This window comes from Pistacia vera, unplaced genomic scaffold (assembly GCF_008641045.1).
Source record: "Pistacia vera cultivar Batoury unplaced genomic scaffold, PisVer_v2 Contig437, whole genome shotgun sequence".
Lineage (NCBI taxonomy): Eukaryota > Viridiplantae > Streptophyta > Magnoliopsida > Sapindales > Anacardiaceae > Pistacia > Pistacia vera.
In genome coordinates, this window is record NW_022196265.1 from 36,004 (window position 1) to 45,366 (window position 9,363).

Genomic DNA, 9,363 nt, shown 5'->3' on the forward strand with positions numbered 1-9,363 from the left:
TAGTTTCATTTTGAATTAATTGCTATTATAATTTACAAAAATATAAAATTAATAATTTACTCTGATATTATATAAAATAAAGCCTACAATATACAGAGTTTATATTTTCTCTATACTTCTCTCTCGTTTACATACTTTAAGCCTGTGAGTTTGTGTGAGCGTTAGGCTGCTTAGCTCATTTCTGACGAGTTAAGGCCGCACGAACTTAGCAAAGAAGTTAAGTGCGTGACAAGTGGTATCAGAGCCTCGGTTAGCATAACCTTGGTTTTCATTCAATGGCAAAGGATACTGTCGCTTCGAAGGGAACCAAGACGGCAGAGATGGAGACTTCCCAAGAACGTGGTCGTCCGGAGAAAGTCGACCCGAACCCCAACCCCTCAAGGCAGAGAGGTAAGTCCAAAGATTTTCTTTCCAGTTTTGACTCACGCTTATCTCGTGTAGAAGAAAGGGTGAGCACGCAGTCGGAGGATCTAGATCATCGTGTGGATGATCTAGAGTCTGAGGTTTCCGAAACCCACACTGTCGTGAAAGCTATGTTGCTTCAAATGGAAGAGTCGCTCAGGACTGAAATGGGGAGAATCCGTGAGGAGTTCGTAGGGGAGCTTGCCAAAACCCGTCATGTGTTCCAAACCGAAATCAACAGCACACTTGTTCGTTTAGACGAGATGCAAGCTGATTTAGCGCGATGCAAGCACGGCATGGTTGCAAGGACCGGCAGCAACGTCATTGAAAGCCAAAGGATTGACGTCCCAAGGCCTAGAAGTTTTGGTGGCTCACGCAAGGCACAAGAGGTTGACAACTTCCTGTGGGACTAGACAAGTACTTCGGGGTCGTAGGCGTCACGGAGGAAAGCTCGAGGATTGAAATCTGCAGTCCTCTATCTCACAGACACCGCAAGGTTGTGGTGGAGGAGACGAGAAGGAAGGAGACATCGAAAAAGGTATTTGCACTATCTCTACTTTTAATGATTTTAAAAGAGAGCTTAAACGGCAGTTTTACCCGGAGAATGTCGAGGATGACGCAAGAGCTCGCTTGCGAAGGATCAAGCAAACAGGTACAATTCGTGACTATATCAAGGACTTCACCGACTTGATACTAGAGATCCCGGAGATGTCCGACAAGGACTCACTCTTCAATTTCATGGATGGGTTGCAATCATGGGTGAAAACAGAGCTAAGGTGTCGGGGAGTGCAAGATCTTACCACGGCCATAGCAGTTGCTGAAAGTTTGATTGATTACAGCACCCAAAAAGAATTTACCGGCAAATCCAAAGATAAGAAGGGCAGCTTTGTTAAAGGTGCGGGAGACAGGGGGCAATCCAAGGAGAGCAACCGAGACACCCGCCAAGACTACTCCTCATCCAAAGGTAAAGATAAGGGCAAACGTTGGGACAAGAGCGCAATCAAACCCCGCAACAACTGCTTCATTTGCAATGGACCTCATTGGGTGAAAGACTGTCCGGAGAAGAAAGCTCTTACTTCCCTCATAGCTAAGCATCAGAAGGGCAAGCAAGCCGAAAGCAGTAGTGATGGAGCACATATGGGATCGATGCAACTACTCAATGGGATTCAATCCGCACCAAAAACCCAAGCCAAAGGGTTGCTCTATGTTGATATGGCCATCAATGGGAAGGCCACCAAAGCCATGGTAGATACGGGAGCTTCGCATAATTTCATTTCAGTAAGCGAAGCACGTCGACTAGGCATCAAGGCTTCAGGAGGTGGAGGCACCATCAAGGCAGTCAACTCAGTGGCACAACCGATACATGGAGTGGCTCGACATGTCAGAACCACAATGGGAACTTGGTCCGGCTACTTAGATTTCTCAGTTGCACCGATGGATGACTACCAAGTTGTCCTTGGCTTGGAGTTCATGGAACAAGTCAAGGCGTTTCCCTTGCCATCAACCAACACCATGTGTATCATGGACGGGGAACAAGCTTGTGTGTTGCCCACTAGCCGTTCTATCAAGCCGGAGACAACAACACTCTGGGCTATGCAGTTCAAGAAAGGCATCAAGAAGAAAGAGGAAAGCTAATTGGCCATCCTTAAGCAATTTGACGACGAGGAGCCAATCCCGCCAGAGGCAGTGCCCCGGGAAGTAGCACAAGTACTCGAGGAGTTTATTGATGTCTCACCAAACGAGCTGCCAAAGGAACTACCACCTAGAAGGGAGGTAGACCATCAGATTGAGCTAGAACCAGGCGCCAAGTCACCTGCCAAGGGTCCTTACCGTATGGCACCACCTGAGCTTGCGGAATGAAGGAGGCAGTTACGGGAACTACTAGATGCAGGGTTCATCAAGCCCTCCAAAGCTTCCTATGGCGCACCAGTTTTGTTTCAAAGGAAGAAGGATGGTTCCTTGCGCATGTGCATCGACTACCGAGCACTAAACAAGGTATCTGTTAAAAATAGCTATCCTATTCCTTTGATTGCCGACAGAGTCATTCGCCGACGAGGAGTGCCAAATTAATGGGAGTACTTCATCAAATGGAAGGGACTTCCCGATACTGAGGCCAGTTGGGAGACCGAAGACTCATCGTGGCAATTCCAAGACTCAATCCTGCGCTATAAGGATAGTGCGACGAGGGCGTCGCAGCATTAGGTGCGGGAGAATGTCACGACCAGCCTGCTTGCCCAAGCATGCTGCACGTTACTTACTGATTAAGTATACTTCAGGGTGAAGCAAACTTAAGAGCTAAGTTAACTTAGGGGCTAAGTTAACGACTCAGCAACTAGGTTCGGCGACTAAGCACCTTCGTTTCCAAGGTTGCTCCAATGCTCGCTACCCACGAGCTTCGTTTTCAAGGCTGCACCAATGCTCGAACCCATGTAGCTTAATAATTCATTTACTTTGAGGAGCTTGAGCCTATAAATAGGCAACTCCACCATGTAAAGTTCATAACTTGAATCCGATCAATATACAGAGTTTATATTTTCTCTATACTTCTCTCTCGTTTATAAGCTTTTAGCCTGTGAGTTTGTGTGAGCGTTAGGCTGCTTAACTCATTTCCGACGAGTTAAGGCCGCACGAACTTAGCAAAGAAGTTAAGTGCGTGACACTATGGAGAAAATATAATTGAGAAGAAAATAGTACAAAAAATACTAATAACTTGCACTGAAAAATATGATTCGATAATTTCTGCTATTGAAGAATCTATAGATTTAGAAAAATTAACACCCACTGAACTAGTGGGCTCTCTTGAAGCACATGAAAAACATTTAAATAGGCGAAATGAAAATACTACAGAAAATGCGTTTCCATCTAAACAAATAAGCGGTCTCAAAAACTAAAAGAAAGTAGGAGAAAAACAATAGAAAACTTCAAAAATCAAAATCAAAATCAAGATAAACATTTTGAAAATAAAATAAATTTTCCTCCATGTGGAATTTGCAATAGAAAAAGTCACTTGGAAAAAGATTGTTGGTTTAAAGAAAAACCACAATATAGAAACTGTAAAAAATCATGGCATATTGAAAAAGAGTGCCAATTGAAAAGAAATCATCAAGCAAATTTTTCAGAAGAAAAAGAAGAAAATTATCTTTTCCATGTCTCCTAAACTGTAACTAAAGAATAGAATAATATATGGCTTTTAGATAGTGGCTGCCGTAATCATATGACAAAAAATGAAACTATTTTTTGTAATATTGATAAAACAAAAACGAAAGTAAAAATTGGAAATGGTGAGTATGTAGAAGCAATAGGAAAAGGCACCATTGCTATTGACACAAAAAAGCGCAAGAGGTACATTAGTGAAGTACTTTTGGTTCCAAACATAACTCAAAATGTATTAAGTATTGGTCAAATGATCGAGAAAGGTTACTCCTTGCATTTTGAGGGAAAGTCCGGCACTATATATGACAAAAAGGATAAATCCCTCATAATTGCAAGAGTCAAAATGCAAGAGACTAGGTGTTTCCCTATCCAATGGAGATATGCAATTGACACAGCTATGAAGGCACAAGTGGACGAATCATTGTTGTGTCATAGAAGGTTAGGGCACTTCAACTTCCATGGGTTGAAGATCCTCCAACAAAAGAAAATGATGCGATATCTACCAACAATAAAGGAGATGGATGATACATGCAAAAGATGCATGCTCGGTAAACAACACCGACAACCTTTCCCATATGGAAAAGCCTGGAGAGCCAAGAAGCTGTTGGAGCTAGTCCATACAGACATATGCGGTCCAATGCGTACTCCATCAAATGATCAAAACAGATACTTTATCCTATTCATTGATGACTACACCAGAATGACGTGGGTTTACTTCCTACAGGAGCGATCACAAGTCTTTGGAATCTTCAAGAAGTTTAAAGCCTATGTTGAGAAACAAAGTGGTCATTACATAAAAACAATCAGAAGTGATAGAGGGAAAGAATACACCTCCAGGGAGTTCAACAAATTCTGCGAAGGAGAAGGTGTACAACATCAACTCACTGTTGGATATGCCCTAGAACAAAATGGTGTTTCTAGAAGAAAAAATAGAACCGTGATGGAGACAACAAGGGCTATGCTAATGGAGAAGGGACTTTCAAAAACCTTTTGGGCAAAAGCTGTATACATTATAGTCTACCTACTAAATAGATGTCCAACTAATGCAATAAAAGACAAGACACCAGTTGAAGCTTGGAGCGGACGCAAACCATCAGCTAAGCACCTCAGAGTCTTTGGTTGCATCTACTATGCTCACATTCTGCACACAAAAAAAAAAAAAAAAAAAAAAAAAAAAAAAAAAAAAAAAAAGGAGCAAGCTAGATGAGAAGACCGAAAAAGGAATCTTCTTAGGCTATAGTACTCAATTAAAGGGTTACTGACTTTATAGCTTAAGAACAAAGAAACTTATCATTAGCAGAGATGTCTAGTTCAACGAAGATGCGACATAAAATTGGGAGACAGAAAAGATCGAAAGGAAAAGTATCAACTTGTCGGCACCAACACATAACCAAGAAAAAGAAGAAACTGATCAGCTAGAGTCACCAACTCAAGCACCCATACAAGAATCAATCCAACAACATGAATCATCTCTTAAAGCATCACCAAAAAGAACTAGATCTATTTCAAACATATACAAAGGTGTAACTTGACTATTATGGAGCCAGAAAGCTACGAAGTAGTTTCAAAACAAGAAATATGGAGAAAAGCTATGGAAGAAGAAATAAAGATGTTAGAGAAGAACGAGACATGGGAGCTCACAAAATGTCCTCAAGACAAGAAGGTCATTGGGGTTAAGTGGGTCTACAAAACCAAACTTAACTTTAATGGCTTAATCTGGAAGAACAAAGCAAGACTTGTCGCCAAGGGATACTCACAACAATACGACATCGACTACGACAAGACATTCGCACCAGTAGCATGTCTAGACACCATTCGAGCATTGATTGCACTAGCTACATAGAAAAAGTGGAAGATCTACCAACTAGATATGAAGTCTGCATTCCTCAATGGCTATTTCCAAGAAGAGATCTATGTCAAGCAACCACAAGGGTTCGTGGTTCAAGGAAAAGAAGACAAAGTTCTGAAGTTGAAGAAGGCTTTGTACAAGTTAAAGCAAGCTCTGTGAGCCTGGTACAACAGGATTGACAATTACTTTACAGAGCAAGGATTTAGGAGGAGCTAGAGTGAGCCAACACTATACATTAAGATTGATGAAGGTACAAAAAAACACACTCATTGTCTCTCTATATGTGGATGATGTGATCTACATAGGCAATTGCAAAAAGATGGTTCGAGATTTCAAGGAAGACATGATGAGCACATTCAAGATGATAGATCTGGGTTTGATGCATTACTTTCTTGGAATCCAGATAAGCCAAAGAAAAGAAGGAATCTTTATCTGTCAAAAGAAATACACTGAAACTCTACTAAAGAAGTACAAGATGGAAGGATGCAAGACAGTTGCCATTCCACTCGACAACAATAAAGCTATGAAAAAGGAAGATGGTTCACCAAGCGCAGACTAGGAAAAATTTTGAAGCCTTATTGGGAATCTATTCTACCTAACAACCACAAGGCCAGACATCATGTACGTGACTTGTCTACTTTCAAGATTCATGTAAAGTCCAACTCAAGTTTAGTATGGAGTAGTAAAAGGAGTACTCAGATACTTACAAGGAACAAAGAACTATGACATCTCGTATGAATTCACACCTGACTTAAGACTAATTGGCTACACCGACAGTGACTAGACAAGATCCATGGATGACATGAAAAGTGCATCAGCATATGCTTTCACACTCGGTTCGGGGATATTTTCTTGGGCATCGAAGAAACAAGCAACAATTGCACAATCATCAGTAGAAGCAGAGTATATTGAAGTAGCATTAACTACAAGTCAAGCTATATGGCTAAAGCGCATACTTGAAGACATGGGAGAAACACGAACTAAGCCTACAAAGATCTACTGCGATAACAAGTCAATGATCACAATGACAAAGAATCCAATATTTCATAGTCGGACAAAGCACATTGCAATCAAGTACCACTTTCTTCGAGAAGCAACAGCTAATGAAGAAATAGAGCTCGAGTATTTGAGGACTGAGGAACAATATCAAACATCTTCACGAAAGCAATACCAAGAGGAAAGTTCGAACGATTACGAGACCTGATCAGAGTCACAAGAATGACCATCAAGGAGGAGTAATAAATTATGATGCAATCTTCTAGATCTTCTAGAAACATTAAGGGTGTGTTTGTTTTATTATTTTGAGTAGTATTTTTGAAATATTATTGATAGGTAGACCTAGGTGATTATTACAAGGTAGAATTTAAAAATTAACAAAAAAAACCCCTAGGTTTGCTAATTTAACTAAATACCCAGTATATAAAATTTTGTAAAATGATAAAAAAAACCCCCCACCACACACAGTTGCCAGATTCCGGCCACCAGCGCTGGAATCTAGCATTACAGTGCATGACCAGTTGGATCTGGCCGGTTATGCATCGAGATGACCTTTTCCAACCAGATCCATCGTGGATCTAGCCAGAAAAGGCTAGATCTGACCATCTTTGATCGTCAACGACGATCACACATGTGGTCGTCGTTGAAGACCAACTATGGCCATAGATTTGGCCGTAGATCTAGCCTTTTCCGCCCAAATCCATAGTGGATTTGGCCAGTAACTGATAGATCGGCGCACTACCGGCCAGATCCAGTAGGTAGTGCGCCATTATACCAGATTTCGGCCACCTTCCGATGGTGATGGCCGGAATCTGGCAAATGTGGGTAGATGGGGGTGTTTTCATCAATTTCTAAACTTTTTTTAGGGGTGTTTAGTTAAATTAATAAACTTAGGGGGTTTAAAATAGTTGAATAAAATATATTAGAATTTTCAGAATAGGGAAACAAACATGTATTTTAGAAATAGTATTAATAAGATAGGGAAAAATATTTAAACAAACAGACTCTAATATATTTTGTAAAATAATAATAATCAAGTAAATGAAATAATTAGAAATTAAAAAAAATGTAGAAAACTAGGGAGAACTCTAGAATATGTAGGTTAAAACCACCGACTTTACATACTATAAATAGGTTGTCTTACTCTTGTATCAACTAAGCTAACAATAATATTAAAAAAAAAAAAAAAAATTTGCAGCGCTTCTATCATAAAATCCCATCAAGTTCTCTACTATAGCCTATAACCTATAGCCTACTTTCTTTACTTCCCTAAAAATCATCACGTCACTTCACTTTTCTCTTCATCAATAAACCAACTCTACTATTTTAACTCCTTCTCAAACACTCAAAACAAGTTGTATCCCAATATCCTTTATATTTCCTATACAAATAATTATCAAGGCGCACAATGGCTTTCCACATTGGGACCTATTTTAATGGACTATAAGGCTCTCTCTCTTTCTTTCACTCCAATTCATTGATATTACATGGCAAGTAGTGACAACTAGTGGAACTAATCCACTTCCATCAATTGGAGCGACTATTAGAGGTTGATTCAGTGGCGAAAACCTTTCACCTTTATAGTTTGGCTGTAATGGATTTCGATCCTTCACCTTGTACTTGACGAATGCATTCAAACCACCTAGGATAGTTTCGTAGCTGTGATCGTACCACCAACTTAGTTGTCACCACCTCAACCGCATGATCACCACATTCCTTTTCAATCGAGTGTAGAACCAGTACGTGTTGAACCATATGGATATTCTTTCTTTCAAAAGGGTGAATTGGAACGCATGGTGAGGGACATGCATGATAGTGACATCATTCGACCAAGCCGTAGCCCTTTTTCATCACCGGTTTTGTTTATCAAGAAGAAGGATAGACCTTGGCAGTTTTGTGTGGATTACCGTGCCCTTAATCACATTATAATCCTCGATAAGTTCCCTATTTCGATAGTGGATGTAACGGACTGTCTGGCTCTGACACCCTGACTGGCCCGGCCATGGAGTTCACACAGCTCCTTACGTGGAAGGTATTGTCCCCCCCCCCCCCTTCCCCTTAAGCGATTTCTTTCGCCTCTCCCACCACTTGAACCCAAGACCAAGGGGCTATAGTTAATTGGGAAGCATGGTGAATACCAAATTAACTATAGCCCCTTGGTCTTAGGTTCAAGTAGTAGGAGAGGCGAAGAAATCCCTTAAGGGGGGCGGGTGGGACAGTACTACGTAGAATGGTCACGAAAGTGGGTGCTTTGTGATCCCCAACCGGGCTCACGGTTAGATTGGGTCGTGACAGTGGATGAATTGCTCGAGGGGGGGGGGGGGGGGGGTGGGACAGTACTAAGTAGAATGGTCATGAAAGTGGGTGCTTTGTGATCCCCAATCGGGCCCACGGTTAGATTGGGTCGTGACAGTGGATGAATTGCTCGATAAGTTATTTGGTGCCACAATTTTTTTAAAAATTGATCTTCGTTTTGGATACCATCAGATTCGCATGATAGAATTCAACATTCCCAAGACTGCCTTCTATACACATGACGACTATTATGAGTTTGTTGTCATGCCTTTTGGCAACAACAACATTACAGCCACCTTCTAGTCTATAATGAAATATGTGCTTTGACTATACCTCAGAAAATTCATAATCATATTCTTTGATGACATACTTGTTTACAGTAAGGGGGTGTTGGATCATGTGGATCACCTTTCTATTATGCTCAGTTGCCTGCGTGATAATTGGTTTAATACGAAGCGCGAGAAGTGCTCTTTTGCCATTAACCATATTGAGTATTTGGGACATATTGTATTTGGTGCTGGCGTTGAACCGAATCCTTCCAAGATTCAGGCAATGTTGGATTGGCCCCTTCCCACCTGATTAGGCAACTACGTGGCTTCCTTGGCCTGACCAGGTACTACCACTGGTTTGTGCATGCCTACACCACCATTGCTGGGCCTTTGACATCA